The 18,001-nt window shown below is 43.9% G+C and overlaps 2 long non-coding RNA genes across 2 annotated transcripts in view; one reads left to right on the forward strand and one right to left on the reverse strand.

The window, feature by feature from the left end:
• LOC138771403 (uncharacterized) overlaps positions 1-4,204 on the forward strand; it is a 106,541-nt gene extending 102,337 nt beyond the window's left edge. Inside the window, exon 5 of the long non-coding RNA XR_011359610.1 lies at positions 3,479-4,204. This is a non-coding gene — a long non-coding RNA (uncharacterized lncRNA). The remainder of the gene's footprint in view (positions 1-3,478) is intronic.
• Positions 63-11,559, reverse strand: LOC138771402 (uncharacterized). Its single transcript, XR_011359609.1, has 2 exons — positions 11,255-11,559; positions 63-553 (listed from the first exon to the last, which is right to left on the reverse strand). It is a non-coding gene; the product is annotated as an uncharacterized lncRNA (long non-coding RNA).
• Between the last annotated feature and the right edge of the window lie 6,442 nt (positions 11,560-18,001).

Consider the following 18,001-nt stretch of genomic DNA (forward strand, 5'->3'; position numbering starts at 1 on the left):
TTTTTCTACTTGCTTACATAGCACAGCTGTCATATAAAAGGGAAAGAACACAAGAAGACCAATGCCGATAACCATATTATGTATAATGAAGTCATACAAAAGACCATTAGAAATACATTTGATGCAAAAACATGGCAAACAATACAAAGGTACATGTAACCCCCATCTGGAGAAGTCCGATCAAACAATACACTTCTCCGATACGCTCATCAGCAAAGCTGTTACTGTCATTGTGCACACCGACAAGTAGGGGCTTTCAGAGTCTTAGATGTAGTAGGGGCTTGAGATGAAGCTTTGATCAAGTCGTTGAGGGTCCACTCTCTCAGCTTAGCAGAGGGATTTGCCAGTACGGGCATATTCCGCACAGGTCCTGCCCAAGTTCACTCCTTGGAGCAGCAGGTCTGTCACCTGGTCCAGTCCCACGCAGGTGGTGAGGGGCGCCAAAAACCCGTACAGACCTCCGAAAAAGATGCTCAGCGGCCAGCCCACGAAAATTAGGACTACAATCCAAAATATGCACCACAGAACGCAGGAACAGGTGGCCATTGTGGACCTGGGTTAGAAAGCACAGAAAGGATTAGAATCACAACATGTTACTATTTAATGCCGAAAATTGCTTTTTTTTTTTTGGTAAGTTCAACTTGAGTTGATGATACACGGTTAAGGCCCTATTACACAAAGCAATTATCATCCATATTCGACCAATAATCTGTACGTGTAATAGGAGACAACGATCAGCCGACATGCACAATGCAGAGTGTAATAGGGGCTTTGACAGTCATGGACCCTTGGCAGCATGCTTAAAGGGATTGTTTAAAAATTAGACTTTATCCCTTATCATCAGAATAGGTGGATAAGTGTCTGGATCAGCAGTCAAACCCCCCATGATCATAAGAATAGGGACCCAAACTTCCTGTCAAAAAGGAGCACCATTCTCTATGGGCGCTGTCAAAGAAAGTTAAGACAGTGTTCCTCTATCTCTGTTATGCTTACTTTTCCGCACTCCCCCAGTTTCCTGTTGCAGTGTTGTCGGTGTACCCTGCTATCCGTAGCCAGTGTTACTTCAGAGACGAGCTTGTTTTGTGAGTTATAGCCCGCTCAGCCAATTACTGGCCACGGCTGTCCCGTCTCAGTCAGTGATTGGCTGAGCAGGCTGTCACTCCGAAGACGAACATGTCATGGGGGACACCGGCAACACTGCAACATGACACCAGGGAAGCTCAGAGAGGTAAGCATAACGTTAATGTTTTCTTATATGGTAGCAACATGTCAAATATGTGCTAGCACCGAATAATGTTTATCTGTCATGCTGGCCCACTACAGGAAGAGCGGCGAGTTCTTCTGCAAGGCAGGGAGGAGGCGTGGCCTCCTACCGCACCTCATTTATCATGATTTATGTCTGGTCCAAATCTACACCTGCTGGAAGTCGTGCGCCTCTTAGTGATTTCGGACAGGAAAAATGGGACGGGGCCTAAGTTAAGACCGTCGTACGAGTACGGTCTTCATAAATCCCCCTTATAGTGTTTGGCAATGGGTCCATGACCTTTAATAATAGGAGGGGTCTCAGTCTGCTCCTTATACGATGAGACCACTCCAAAAGACCACCTCTTTGAGAAAACTAGATTCCTTATGATGGATGCTCAGCATATACTGTAATATGCCCTCAGCCCAGCATCAGAAGAAGACCATAGTGCATCACAATCCTTAGCGCTGCCTTTCTGTTTAGAAGTACAATCGGAGCTGGTTATTTTATATGTTTCTTTGTCTCTCTAACTGAAAGTACCCATTTTTTACAGATTGTAAATCATAGTCAATACTGCTTGTGATGGAAGAGAGAATTGTTGTTCTTTAGAGATGAGCGAATAGTGAAATATTCGATAATTCGAAATTCGATTCGAAAAACTCCTGAAATTCGCATATTCGAACGAATATCGAAACCCATTATAGTCTATGGGAGAAAAATACTTGGGACCTGGAAATCAATATTCGACCACTAGGAGGTCACCAAGTGCACAATGACATCTCAGGAAATGATGCCAACAGCTCTGGGTGTATATGGGACAGCAGGGGAAGCATGCCTGGGTACATGAACGTAAAGTAGAAGCGTACGTTTTGGTCTAGCGATACGCACTTGCGTAATATTAGCGTACATATAATATATGTATAATATATTATAATAGGATATATATTATATATTAAAATGAAAGAGGCCCTATTCCACAGTAACGATAATCGGCCGGATCTGCCCCATTTGGCCCGATTCGGCCGATTATCATTCGGTGAAATAGAGAGAACGATCAGCCGATGATCGTGTCTTTGGCTGATCGTTCATTTAGGGCCAGACCTAAAATCATCGTTCCCCTACCGCGCATCACTACGGTTGAATAGCGGTGCAAGGCGGGTGACCGACGATTTGACAAGCAGCAGCATACATTACCTGTCCAGGCTTCTTCTCCGCTCTGTCTTCATCCCCGGGTCCCGCGCGCTCTATCTTCAGAATTGCCGGTCAGCTGATGGAGCGCTCAGCCAATCACAGGTCGGGACTGCCGCGGCCTGTGATTGGCTGAGTGTGGGCTGTCAGCTGACCAGCCGTTCTGAAGATAGAGCGCGCGGGACCCGGGGAGGAAGACAGCGCGGAGAAGAAGCCTGGACAGGTAATGTATGATGCTGCAAGGACATCAGTAACGATGTCCTTGCAGCCCTCGCTCAACGATCATCGGGCCGTAGAATAGGCCCAGTAAACGAGCGGCGATCTAGCAGATCGCCGCTCGTTTACATCGTTGATCGGGCCCTCCTCGGCCCGTGGAATAGGACCCTATAATATAAGTAGATGTCTGAACACACTGCCTGCCTCACAACAGCTTCTAAATATATGTTTTTTATACTTTTAGCCCTAACAAGGGCTTTTGGGGGTCCCTTCCTACCTTACTTTACCTAAAAGCTCTCTCTCCCTTGTATACAGTTTGTCCCTCTCTAGCTCCAACCAACAAGTGACACAAATCTGAAAACACTATTCTTATACTCAGGAAGTGACATAGTTTAGCCAGCCAAGCACAGTTAGAGTTTTTTTTTCTAGTGCCTGTCCCTCCCCCCTGCATGTCTATTGGGTAAAAAAAAGGGCCAGGGGGATGGGAGGGCGAATTGAATTTTGACTGCGTTATCGTTCGAATATTCTAACACAATTGAATAGCATGAATAGCGTACCATTTGATGGAATAGCTATTCGATCTAATATTATTCGCTCATCACTATTGTTTATGTGTATATTAACTATATTTTAGTTGGGGGGGGATAATAATAATAAATAATAGGCTTTGTAATTATACATTGATCCTTGAATATATACATGAACATGAATATAGCCCCAGCTTCTCCTATAGTACAGACGGCAGGACCCAAGCTGTGTTGTAAATCTATACACATTATCTATACACATTATTTACTTCTTTTTAAAAAAAAAATAAAATTTTTTTTTCAGGGAGATGACGTGCTAAGTGCGGAGTCACATGATAGTAGTGTGCCCAGTGACCAGAGAAAACTGCAGTGAAAGGGGAAGATTGTGTTAATAGGAGCAAGCAGCTTAGCAAGCCTTGTACTTCCTGTGAGAAATCCCTGCGATCATTCAACCGCATGCATCGGGGATGCCTAGAAAGCAGAAGTGCCTTGTACTGACATTTATACCTTGTGTAACATGGCTGATAGAGATCCTGCACAGCAAAGGCTGCGACCGGGCAAGAATCATATCAGTCACCATCAGAATAATGCAAACAATGAAGAAAGGAGCCTCTTGTTGTACAGTAGTTTACACTGCACGTTTCTCTATTGTCCTCACATAGTATTGTAGACGCCACAACAATGGCAGCTGTGTGTAATAGATTGTGTTTGTGCAGTCAGCAGAAAGCGGCACTTTGCTATCTTATATTGATAGTGTTAAAGCATATTATACAGTATGTATCAGGTAATAAGCATGACCTGTGCTTAGGGTCTCTTAAAACTAGGCCATAGCCCTTGTTTTGCATTGACACATTGCAACAAGATGTGACGTAGAGATGTTTGCACAAATGTTTTTCATATCACACAGTACAACATGATATGACATGATGTGTGGTGTGGTTGTTTTAATTCTTTTATTTGGATTTTATAAAAAAAAATGCTTAAAGGGAACCTGTCACCACTCCTGACCTGTCTGTTTTAGTACGTACTTGTATTCCCCATAAAATAACAATTCTGGATCACCTATTCTTATAGCTCTGTGATGTGCCGTTCACCTGTTATTCTTAATAGAAATGTATGACTAATAACCAGCTGGGTGTTACCAGCTGGGGGCGTGTCCCTACATAATCTTACATTATCCTATAAGAGCTGACAGTGCTAGACTGTGTAGGGACACGCCCCCCAACTCATAACATCCAGTTGATTATTGACTTATACATTTCTAGTAAGAATAACAGAGGAAGGGCTAATCACAGAGCTATAAGAAAAGAGTTTCAGAGTATTTAATTTATGGAGAATACAAGTATATACTAAAACAGACAGGTCAGGTGTGGCGACAGGTCCCCTTTAAAGCGGTTATCTAGGATTTAAAAAATAAAATCTAATTTCTTTCAAAAACAGCACCACCCCTGTGATCAGGTTGTATGTGGTATTACAGTTCAGCTCAATTAATTTCAATGGAACTGAGCTGATAAACCCCACAACCAAACTGAGGACAGGAGTGGAGCTGTTTCTGGAAGAGACAGACATGTTTTTCTAAACCTGGACAACCCTTTTAAATTACTCTAAAGTGATTAAGTGATCTTTATGACTGAGATCAATCTGATACATTAAAGCATTGCAGAATATGTTCATATAATTGCTGGCATATACATACACATGCTGAAACCTGGACCTCCTGATGAAACCTAAACCACTTTATAGTAATATTGTTTAGTGTACAGTGTTATTAACTGTGTTCACTGTATATACTGACAGCAGCTCCCTGTGTTTCTCATAGAGCTAAAATCAGACTCCCCTCCTCCAGGCTGTGCTGTCCTGCCCTGTAGTGAGTCTGTCCATAAGATGGCCGACAAGGAGGAGCATGTGACCATGCCTCACCCCCAAGTGTCCACCACTGATCCTGTGCATGCCTATGGAGGACACTGGGTGGGGCATGGTCACATGCTCCTCCGTGTCAGCCATCTTATGGACAGACTCACCACAGAGCAGGAAAGCACAGCCTGGAGGAGATGAGTGTGATTTTAGCTCTATGAGGTACACAGGGAGCTGCTGCCAGTATATACAGTGAATACACTTACTGTACACTGAACAATTTTACTATAAAGTGTCCAACCCCTTTAACTAAAATTCTCAATTGGTGTTGTAATGGATATGAAAGAATGCTCTGGGTCTCTATTTGGTAGTATTTAGGGCTGTGCATAATAGGTGTGTGTGGTTTGTGCCTTTAAATGTCTTTGTGACCTTGGGGAGCAAACACATGATAAGCTTACCAGGGAACAAAGGAAGAAGTTCAATGACAGTTAAAAAAAAAAAAAAAACACTTCCTCAGTGTCATGTAATAGTAACTGCTATGTAAAATACAATACTTCAAGGCTATGTTCAGATGTTACGGAAATACTGCAGAAGACTGCAAGAATTGGGCTTGAAATTCTATGGGAATCTTTTGACTGCATTTATATTATGGTCGTTGACACATTCAATGGGGTTAATTGGCATCCTACATTCCCAGTGCACAGCAAAAACAGCACCACCCCATCTTCAGTTTGTGTGTGGTATTACAATGTCGCTCCATTAACTTCAATGCAACAGAGCTGCAAAACCCCCACTCAAACTGAGGACAGGAGTGGTGCTGTCTGTGGATAAAAGCAGCCATGTTTTACAAAGCCCTGCGCTCGCAGTGTAAAGTATGGCTCCCAGCCGTACTTTACATTGTGTTCTATGGCTAATTGGAGTGCAGGAACACCTGAATGTGCCCGCATTCCAATTAAAATGAAGTGACGTTCACTGCATTATCGACCAGGTGAGTTAATTGGCCATTGTTTGGCACTGCAAACAGAGGCCGTGTCAAACAATGGCCAGTGTTCATACAGCGTGTAAACATGGCCTTGGTCTGGTAAAATCCATAGTACTGTAAAAAGTAGATAAGGTTTTACCAATCTCATTCACATGCTGAGATTTTGAATTTTTAACCTGCAGCGCTTCTAAATCTGTTTCAAATTTCTCTTACGGGTTTCACCCCTTTCGGCGTAGCAGGGGGTAAAATCTACAACCCCCAAAAGCCACAATTCTGCAGTGAAAAAAATCTTGTGTGTGTGTGTGTGTAATATTCATACCTATTGCAATCAAGAGGAAATAAAAAAGATACATCCAAACCAATTTAGTACAACTTTTAGCAAAGGAATAAGAGAATACATAGAGAAAGGTGACTGGTAATGTGACAGTGCTGTGTTGTCATGGATATTGGATGCAAATAAAAATAGATTTATGTTACATCTGTATTGAGACGTCTCCAATTATTGTGGCTTGTGTGTAGGCTGCGTTCAGGCTGACATTGAGGTCTCTTTCTCTGACACCCATAATAGTGTAGTCAACTGCACTGTTCAATGTTCTGACAAGCCCATTATATGATCCCATTATGGGATCCATAGTACGAGAGACGTGCGTCACTGCTCCTGTGTGTACAGAGTCTTATTGGGATAATATACCGTACGTACTGAGCGTGGCTGCTGCAGATGCTTTATGCCGGAGGAAAATGAGTTTTATTCCCTGGGCGCGTGACAGGCAGAGGCGGGGAGGTAGTCATCTGGGCGGCTCCCTGTCCGTATCTACTCACCACTCTTTGCCTGTCAGCGCACGCTGACAGGCAGAGAGCAGTGACTAGTGACAGACGGGGAGATTCCCAGATGACTACCTCCCCGCCTCTGCCTGTCACGCGCCCGGGGAATAAAACTCATTTTCCTCCGGCATAAAGCATCTGCAGCAGCTGTGGTTGCCACAGCTGCTGCAGGAGCTTTATACAGCGCTCCTGCAAACCATATTGATTGATTGATTGATTCCCTTTAAGGGCGTCTCCTGAGTCTTAACTGACAGATGATGTTGGTGTGATATATTTTTACTGCCCAACCTCTTTGTTCTTGGAGAGATAAGCCAACGGCAAAGTTGTCTGGCTTCTGATTACCCCTCCCCTCAGAGAACACAAAAACCTTTGGAAGTGTATGGGGAAGGACGGGAGAGGTAACTGTTCGCCTGGAATATTGTTCGGCAGACAGTTACTTAAAGCGCATGTATCATCAGGTACATTTGCTTTAAGTATTGCCCATATATAGACCGGTGATGCAGTCCTTTTTTTTTTTTTTTAAACACGGTTGTTCTTTTCACGGGCACTGGGCCGGGGGTGAAGCACTGGAGGTGGACAAGCCGCCCCTCTATGACAAGGTGCTGTTCTATACATGGGCAATACTTACAGCAAAGGTACCTCATGGTACATTCACTTTAAGATGTATAGCTACCTATAGCCATCCCCTCTTCATAGGCTACACCTCTGTGTACGGGGAGTTCAGGAGAGATGGCTGACTGCTAAACAAACACCATTGAAAGCTTTTGCAAGTGTATGGCTGGCTTTATTCTTGCTATCACTTCTACTAGTCAAAACCCCTAACTCCATGCACATTATCAGCTTTTTTTTCTCTCCTTATCTGCATTCCACCACCTAGTATAAACACAGATTTAGCCCGGCATCGGGAGCTTTCTTCTTTCACCACTACTGGTTTTGTAAAGTGAAAATTTTTTTGCTTTTTTTTTTCCCGATCCTATAGAATGATTGAGAATTTTCTCATATGGCTCCAACATTTGTTCTTTCCTCTTCCGTGTCCCTCTTCCTATCACCCTGTTGTGCCCAACTTTGATACAATTTCAAGGGGATATCCGGAGAGGTCCTGCCTTTACTGCTTTCCGGCGCTTCACTTTCTCTGCCTACCCGTCTGTGCTGATACTTCCACAGATGAGAGTGTGCAGGAGCACGTTGCGGGCAGTGATCAATAGCTGCCCGATGTTACTAAAGTGACGGTGACATTGAGCAGCTATTAGATATTGCATGTGGGTGTGGTTTCACCTGCATGCAATGCCCACAGTGCTCGCAACATCCCATCCCCCCCTCATCTGCGGAAGTTTTAGGATGGATAGAGGTATGACCTTTCCTGCTCTCTGTATATCCCCTTTAATATGCTGCCACCAGTAAGGGTCTTTTTACACAGAACAATCATTGGTTGACCATGGCCGCAAACCAGCACCGATCAGCGTGATCAGCGCTCCCTTGCAGTGCCTTCCATAGCACAATAAATCGAGCAGCCTGTATTTTTATATCATTCGTGCGTCCATTTTAATAAATTGCTATCAGACAAACATCCTCTGTTTATACAAGATGATGTCTGGCCAATAAACAATAATTTATAGGGCAGCTCAAAAGATGCAGTCAGCCAATGAACGGGCACCAGTGTCGGACTGGCCCACCAGAGGACCGCAAGATCCTCCGTTGGGCCCCCAGCTTTAAAACCTGCACAAACACTGACTGACATGTCTTTTCTCACTGGTTCTTCATTGGTGGGCCCCCAGGATCATTTCCTCTGGTGAGCCCCAGATACCCCAGTCTGACACTGCCAGGTGCTTTCCTTCTCCTTAGCTGATCGCTGAGACTATGGATCTCTCAGAGCAGTGACACTGTGGAACTCTCCACCACAGATGTTTCTATCAAAATTCCCCAGCAAAATCAGACATGTCAAAAGTTACAGATTGCATAGGGTCTCACTCCTGACCCCAGCTGCAATCCTGAGATGCAGTTGGGCGGAGTATGCTCCACTCTCCAGCCAGTCACACATCCGACTCTTTCGCTTCATAGACTATAATAAAATTAAAGAGTCGGATTTCATTGCCAATCGGGAAGGGACACATACTGCCCTGCACTCTTCCCCATCTTAAGATTAAAATGGGTCAGGAGTGAGATCCGGTGTGATCAGTTACTTCTGACATGTCTGATATGTCAAAAGTTACTCCAAATGACATTAACGCTTTAACTTCAATAGAGAAGTCATAAGCTGCAGCAAACCTGCGGAGTATTCTCCAAATGTGAACATATCCTTATAAAGACTGGTTTGCATCCTATTGAAAGACTACTACAGTAAACATACGCAATTATTCCCAGTTCTTATAACTCAAGACAGATCCTCACAGAGACATATCCTATAAATCCTGCCCAATTTAGAGCCTTTCTTGTATTTTATGGCTCTTACACTCAGTAAGTTCTATGTTTTATTGTTCTTTATAGAGTCAATTGTCTTATTTAGTATAGTATTGTTGGGCTAGGGTTAGATTGGGCCAACTAGAAGAATGACTCCAGACAGTAAACCGATCAGGATCTTTCCTCCGCCTATGGAAGGGTTAAGACAGACAGATGTGGAGCCGCGAAGAAGAGTTGGAAATAAACTTGACGTTCAAGGGAGTAAACCGAGGAAATGTTTAACTCTTATATAAAAAGCGCAAAGATGATCTCTGCATCTGCTGTTTAAATAGTAACGTGGACTGTGGAGCTGTCAGGGTGTGTCGGGCTGTGGGGGAGTCCAGGAATGTGCTGGAAAAGGACTAAAAAAAGATATATGTATCTGTGTGTGGGTGGATGAGACGCATCGAATGACCATAGGGACAACAGATCTGTCAAGGTGTGACCCGACCTGAAGTCACAGCCATTCTCATGGCATTCTCTTATTGGATACAGATCAGTAACGGTTCCCCCTTATACACTATAATAGCACAATGGTTCCCATGTACGTGTCTCAGGAATCCAGTGGTGATTGGGTAACAACGATTGTCTACACTGAAGAAAAAACTATAACTATAAATAGTGTTAAAAATTACTGCACATAAAGGGAAATAAAAAAAAATAAAAAAAGAAGCGCATACATGTTATTGCACGCCCTAACCACAGCCGGTAACCTAGCAATGCCAATCTACTGTATCGCAGATACATTGAGCAAACCGTACGGTAAACCACAAGTATGCATCATATCTGTTTGTGTTTATTATAACGTTAGAATGATTATTTTTTTTTACCATCTTGTCAGATGTGAGGTATCTAATCCTATCGATACTTGGGGCGTATCTAATCTGAAAACTCTGATGTTATGGGGTGTATATAATCTGGAAGTTCTTTTACGATATGTGGGGTGTATCGAATCTACAAGTTCTCTGGGGTGTATCCAAAATGACAACATGTAAAGCACTGCGGAATAATTTGGCACTAAATCATTTAAGGAATTATTATTATTATTATTATTATTATTAATAAGTTCTCCTCCGATATGAGATGTTTATATATTCAGAGAAGGCTTCTCTGATATTGGGGTGTATATCATATCTCTGAGGTGTATTTAATCTGATGCACTGGGTGTATCTAATCTAAAAGTTCTCCGATAGGTGGGGTGTATCTCAGGCTAGGTTCACACTGTGTTTTTGCAATCCGTTTTTTTCATCCTTTTTTGCAAAAAAACGGATGCATTTATGTGCATCCGTTTTTCCATTGACTTCCATTGTAAAAAAAAGCGGATCAAAACGGGTCCTTTTTTTCACCGACACAAAAACGTAGCTGACACTACTTTTGTGTGCGTTAAAAAAAACATCCGTTTTGATCCGTTTTTTTTTTTTTTTTTACTATAGAAGTCAATGAAAAAACGGATCAAAATGGATGCAAAAAACGGATGAAAAAAACGCAGTGTGAACCTAGCCTCATTTAAAAATTCTCCTTTGATATGAGGGGTGTATCTAATCTGAGAATTCTCCTTCGAGAATGTGGAATGTATATATCATATATATGTTGGGTTGTCTTAAAGTTAAAGTTCTCTCTTATGGTATATGAGGTGTATATCTATCTTCTGTCATTTCATATGTAAAAACTCTTCTCCTGGTATGTGGGAGTGTATCTAACTTAAAAACCACTTTGACATGTGGGGGTATCTAAACTGAAATCTCTTTTCTAGTATGTAGGGTGTATCTCCTCTTAAAGCTCCCCCTTGGTATGTGCGGTGTATATAATACAATAGGATGAGATGAATGGGCAATAGACTGAAATAGAAGGTCTATGGTTAGTGCTTATCATAGGAAGTGGCTGGTATAGATAGTAACAGGGTTATAAGTCTACACAGCAGTAGATGGAGAGGCAAGAGGGGAGAGAAGCCAGATGCCATAGATGGCTCAGTCATAAGTTACTTACTAGCTTTAGTCTCTTTCTCCACACGACTTATCCCCTCAAAGTTAAGTAAACAGAGTGTGTAGTGTATCGCAGCCCCAGGTTATAGGGAGACTGAGACCAGATCTTGTAGCTCCAGCCCAGGATACTGTGCTCTCTGCACTTCCGTCCCTTCACTTGCTGTAATATTTCCTCCCTCCGAACTTGCTGCTGCTTTCTTTCCTTGGCGGAGTCCCAGAGCAGTGAGTGTGACCAGCCCAGGGTGTAACACGTCTCACTGTTGAACCAGAAGCTGACAATCAGTGGTTTATCAGATGATCGTTTCCCTGGTGCTTGGCTAGGAGTAATGTATATGTTTGTCAGGAGGAAGGAACCGTCTGCGTGGCCACTAAGCTGCGTACGTGTTCTGGGGACAAACACGGTTCAGCATCAATGGGATTTTTGTTGACCGTGTTTTATGTGTGTGTGTGTCTAAGCTGTACCAGAGAAAATTCATTGAAATTCTATATTCTCTGATTTGACGGACAATTGTAGTTTTTTTTTTATATATAACACACAGATACATGCTGGCCTCTGCTGTGTATACTATGTAGTCATTACAATGGAAGCGATAACTAATATCTGTAGTTAGCTATACTTTTATCTCTGAATTCTGAGAAAGACGGGTACAGGTACAGAATCCAACAACAATAATTGGCTTTTGGTGCACCCCCTTCTTCACGGATGGAAAATCAGAATTTACATTTTATTTTATAATGTTATATGACTATTCTGCGGTGACCCCCGGAGTTGAGGTGCGGCCAGTCACTTGCTAGGTGGTGAGGTGTGACGCCAGTTCTATGGTGGTTGGCCGAGATACTGCCGGGCCCAGTGCTGTTATGTTGTGACGCCAGTGCCGGTGGGGCACACAGGTATGGTGGCACACCTGCTTTTAATTGAAAGGGCCGGTTGTACTACTGGGTCCCTTGGGTTGATATCACGGTGGGCCGGAGTGGTATAGTAACCCTCCCGGACTATCGGAACATCCACCCACAGAAAGGGGAAATGTCCCAAGGATGTAGTGTACATTGTGCAGGTGTGGGGTGAAGAATCACAGAGTCTCTTTACCAGAAAAAAAATCTTTTGTTTACTTGGAAAATACTTGTGTGCAGCAAGTTATACAGATTTCCCTTGACAGGGTATGATACACTTGATGAATCACTTGATAAGACACTTGACAATACAGCAACCAGATCTGTGGTAGGGATACAGTGAGGAGTACAGTCGTGCTGAGTGATGAGAGATACAAAGAATTAGAGAAGCAGAGAGGAGGATGTCGTGAGAGTCCCAACCCAAGTAGTACTGTGCTCTGCCGGGATGTTGGAGGATGAGGTAGGAGAATACTTAGGAGAAGAAGGGAATACTTATTCCCATGTATTGACCTTTGGGTCTTTGCACCACCTAATGCCCTACCAGTGTCGGGGGGACCCGTCCTAGTGGGTGACACAAGGCCCCAGACCTTGTTACCTGGCATGAGCAGAATGCTGAGAATTTCCTGCTGACAATCACGCTGCGAGATAGAGTTCCTAGGCTCTTAGCAACTTCGCTCTATCCGGATCAGTTCCTAGCTTACACCTGTCTGTGAATACTGTCCTGCTCTGTGACTCTCCTTGTCCACGGCGTTGGTTGGGGTTATCTCTGATAACATCAACCTCTTCTGTAAGAGGTTTAACACTGCATCGTGTTGTGTAGAGTAAACTGAGGAGAAACTGTTAGCTGTGTCTTGTCTTGCTTCCTACTTACACAGGAACCTAACTAAGACTGACCCTTAGGGGTAGGGGACCTGGCAGAGGGCCAGGGCCCAGATAAGACCACTGCAGAGAGCTTTCTAGCTTGCATCCTTCTTCTACAACGTCCAACACAAAAGACACTATACACTTCCTCTACACATATGACTTCCTATCCCCAGCATATCTAAGGTGCGCTGTGAGTGGGTGAAGAGTGCATTAGAAGTAATGAGAGAGATGATAGGATAGAAGAAGACAACATTCCCATAGGTCCACAGATCCATGTGACACACAAATAAACAATAACCCTTTTCATACTTCAGCCGTGCAGCATCAAAGTACATATACCTAATACAGCAACATCTAGTGGCGAAACGTTATAACTACCTTCATCACCACTTACTCACAATAAGTACAGGCTTTTACGAAGGGTGTAACCAATAGCAACACCCGTGGTGGGACACCACAATAAGAAAATGTAAAAAAAAAAAAAAAAGGGTTGGGGGTGGCTTGTATTCACTCCCCAAACCTTAGAGATCAGCTATTACCAAGAGATCAAACTCCCTAAAGCACCACCAGTGGGGAGATGAGCCAATAGACATTTCATGTAAGATAGGAGTGATTCTCCAGAGGAAGGCCGCACATGTAACCATATCACATACTTCATGTCACTCTGCACATTGAGTAAACCCAAAAAACAAACAAGCCATGTATACTATATAGAATCGGTAATTTCTACAGAACTAAAAAGAACTAGATAATGTAACTGAGAAGTTAGAATGATATAACTACCCATGGCGGAATTTGGATAGAACCAGAAATATTCACACATAAGGCAGGAGCCAATGACCTGATCATGAAAAGGTTCATCAAGAATCAAACACTTGTAAAGAGAACTGTCTTTTTTTTTTTTTTCCAGCTTGATTTTACAGACCTCAATAACATTATCCGCAAATCCGTAACCTCTGGTTTTCTCTTTTGCAAAGTGTTGACTTTGCAATTAAATGTGTGGCTGGGAGATCACCTGCTATTGGTCATTAGAAATGGAAAAAGGAGTGCGGTGCTCCAAATAGCAGTTTTATTATATTAAAGATACTAAAGTACAGGTATTAAAGTTCCACAAATACAGCAAAAACAATAGGAGTTCCATGTTCAATGCATTCTTGTCAGGTGTGCCACTCCCTACAACACTGACCCATGCTTATATCTCCCTAATCCCTAAACCAGGGAAAGACCCGGCTGACTGCGGAAGTTATCGTCCTATCGCTCTTTTAAATGCAGATCTGAAGTTATACGCCAAGGTGCTTGCTTCCCGCCTGTCGAGATGGTTGCCCCAAATTATAGATAAAGACCAAGTAGGCTTTGTTCCGTGTCGACAGGGGGGGGACAACACCAGGAGAGTAATGGATCTGATAGACGCAGTCAATCAAGAACACGGGTCTGCACTACTACTAGGCCTTGATGTGGAGAAGGCCTTCGATCGTCTGGGATGGCCCTTTATGACGAGGGTCTTGGAGACGTTTGGCATCCGGGGGGCTTTTCTCAGGGCGGTCGGGGGCCTCTACTCTACTCCAAGTGCCTCCATCAAACTTCCTCACGCCATGTCACGTACGATTCCTATTCATAATGGCACCCGCCAGGGGTGCCCCCTCTCGCCGCTAATCTTCGTAATGTGCATCGAGCCCCTGGCGGCTGCCATACGCAACCACCCCGACATACATGGGATCCGCATCCGGGGGAGGGATTACAAGCTGTCCCTCTTTGCCGATGATATACTATTGACCATTACCCAGCCACATATCTCCCTCCCCAACCTCCATACACTTCTGTCTACCTTTAGTCATATATCTGGCTACAAAATTAATGCCTCCAAAACTGAAGCCCTTCCCATAAATATACCTGAACCTCTCCTGTCTACCCTCCGCGTGAATTTCAATTATAATTGGAAGGATTCCTCTCTGAAATATTTGGGGGTACAAATTACAAACTCTTACCCAACCCTGTATGCACATAACTTTCCGAAATTATTTGCCGAAATCCGATCCTTGCTGGATAAATGGAACACATTACCCATCTCCTTGCTAGGGCGAATAGCGGCAATCAAAATGACGATCCTTCCTAAAATCCTCTACTACTTCGAGACCCTCCCAATTCCCGTGCCTATGAGTGCACTGAAGGCAATCCAGACCTCCGTTCTGCGCTTCGTGTGGGGACACAGGCGACATAGAATTGCCAAGAACATCTTACAGGCTCCTAAGTCTCTGGGAGGATTAGCCCTGCCTGATTTTACCTGTTACTACTGGGCGGCTCATTTGCGCCATATCCAAGCTTGGTCAGCGCCTCTGGCCTACACGAAGTGGATGATGCTTGAGAAGCTCTGGATCGCCCCGATACACCCTAATTCCCTCCTGTGGACCAACCCGAACACGCCTTTGCAGGGTCCAATCCTGGGGCCCATAGTACACACTCGACGAATATGGCAAACGTGTATAAAAAAGTTCCCTCTAGCTTCTACAAATTCCCCTATGACGTCCTTCCTGTACCACCCAGACTTCCCGGCCAGTGTGACTAGCGGTTTGACTAGGGTCTGGCAAGCTAGCAAACTATTTAGATTTGCTGATATTGTAGACCCTAGAGATAGAACCCTCCTGCCATTCTCAACCTTAGCCGCCAATCATAAACTACCTCCAGCAGCACAATATCAGTACCTCCAAATTAAGCACTTTATGATTACACTTTTCTCCTCCACTAAGGTCTCCCTACCAACAGCATTCGAGAGATTATGCAAAACGGGGGTTTCCACCAAAGGCTTAATTTCCGATATTTATAGCATCTTGAAGGGTCCTCCCCCTGATGACGAGATTAGATATCCATACATGTCGCGGTGGGAGGTTCTCTTTGGGAGGCGCTTACCCCAAACTATTTGGCAAGTGATATGGGACAGGGCAGCCAAGACGTCTATATGTACGACCTATAAAGAAAACCAATATAAGCTGATGTTGCTCTGGTATCACACACCCGAAGTTTTACATGCCATGAATCCGGCCCTACCCAAGACATGCTGGAGGTGCGGCGGGGGAGTGGGCACTATCCAACATATATATTGGACGTGCCCTCTGATAGCTCCGTACTGGGTAATGGTGCAGAACTTAATTAAGGAACTCAGCAATCTAGAGATCCCCCTGGATCCGGTCTTCTATTTATTTAATGTGCCTCCCACAAAAATAGGCCGGAAAACCATGAAATTGTTGCTCCATATCCTCACGGCAGCAAGATGCTTGGTGGCCCGATTCTGGAAGAGAACGGTAGTACCCACCAGGAATGACCTGTATGCTCGCATCCTAGATGTTAGGAGTATGGAACAGTTGACTGCTATGCTCAACAACAGGTTAGACTACCTTAAGCAAGTCTGGTCTCTATGGGATATTTACTGGGCTGAAAGAGAGTCAGCGCATGTCCGGATCCCGCGGGCTGGGCAGATACAGAGGGTGTGACCCGCTGTTCCACTTCCCCTCCCCTCTGTATCTCTGTCTTGTTGTTTTGTCTCCCCATCCCTTTTACGACTTATTTTATTTTGGTTGCTGATATTTGTTCACCATACAATGTTTGAGGTTAATTCGTCACTTACTTTTCAACAAAGCACAATTTTATGGAGCCTTTGAGTTGACAATGCATTCTACTGTAAGTAAGTCTGCACTACGGGCATTGTTCCCTCTGCCTTCTAAATGGTATTTGGCTATAAATGTGTATATTGTATAAAATGTAAAATGTCTAATAAAAATACAATTTAAAAAAAAAAAAAAAAACAATAGGAGTGTTGTGTGTTAACTCTGTAAGGCACGTCGCGATTATCGTGGAAAGATTCGCTATATTGATCGATCGCTAGTGATAACGATTCTGAGGTGATTACATCCAACGATTGCTGTAATGAATGATCATTTTTGCATCGTTATATGGTCGTTAATCATTCTTCATGACTGCAGTATGATATACTTGGCTTCCCTAAGTACCACTATAACTTACCAATACCCGAACTCCCCACCCAGGGCTCATCCCCAATTCCGAACACTACCCCCCGTACCCAGTAAAGACACAACCAGAATATTGGAAAAAGGCCATGTCGGCCATATTTATTAATACCAACATTATTTCCAATAAACATATCATGAATAACATACCCAGAAAATTGTGCATAAAACATATAAACTCAACATAACAGCACACAGTGTAGGGACCTGAGTTTGACCTGGAGTAGAAGGTCCCCTTGGAGACCCCATTTTACTTCATTCTGACTCCTCTGCCCTCAGCCGCACTCACCGACCCAAAGGCACCAATTCCCCTGTGGGCTTATTGCCCGACAGGACCCATCATAAATCCAGTTGGATGCATGTCTCCCACTCATGCACCTACAATTTGCCTCCAAGGGGCCCCCTTCTACCCCGCCAACCCCTGACCACCATAGACCATCTAATACCAACTAAGGGAGGGTGGGTGGCACTTTCACTTTCCTGACTAGGTGGGCAATGACGTATTTCCGCCCGCCTCAGCTTTTATACCCCACCTAACCCCTCCTCCCACGTGACTCTCTCTCCTCCACCCTGACCAGTTAACCCTTTCCCCTAATGACAAACCAGCCTAGTGCAGCCTGATTCAACTGAGTCAAGCCGCACTCCGCTAGGGCTGCGCCTCTGCTCCGTTGCTCCCAGGACGACCCACACGGCATGTTTTATCTGTTAAAGACTTATTAGATGAACAGATATGTGACCAATCGGAGAACTACCAACAACTTCCACATGTTGAAAAACAACGATTAACGACCTTTTATTTGTCGTTTGATTGTTGGGTGTTATTACACAGGCAAATAATCGCTCATTTTCGGTTGTTATAGCAATTTTTTAAAACAATAATTACTTTAGGGTCCTATAAGATCTCCAAACTGCGGCCCTCCAGCTGTTGTGAAACTACAACCCCCATCATGCCTGGCCAGCTAAAGCTTTGGATTTGG

The sequence above is a fragment of the Dendropsophus ebraccatus genome, chromosome 13 (genome assembly GCF_027789765.1).
Source record: "Dendropsophus ebraccatus isolate aDenEbr1 chromosome 13, aDenEbr1.pat, whole genome shotgun sequence".
Taxonomy (NCBI): Eukaryota; Metazoa; Chordata; class Amphibia; order Anura; family Hylidae; genus Dendropsophus; species Dendropsophus ebraccatus.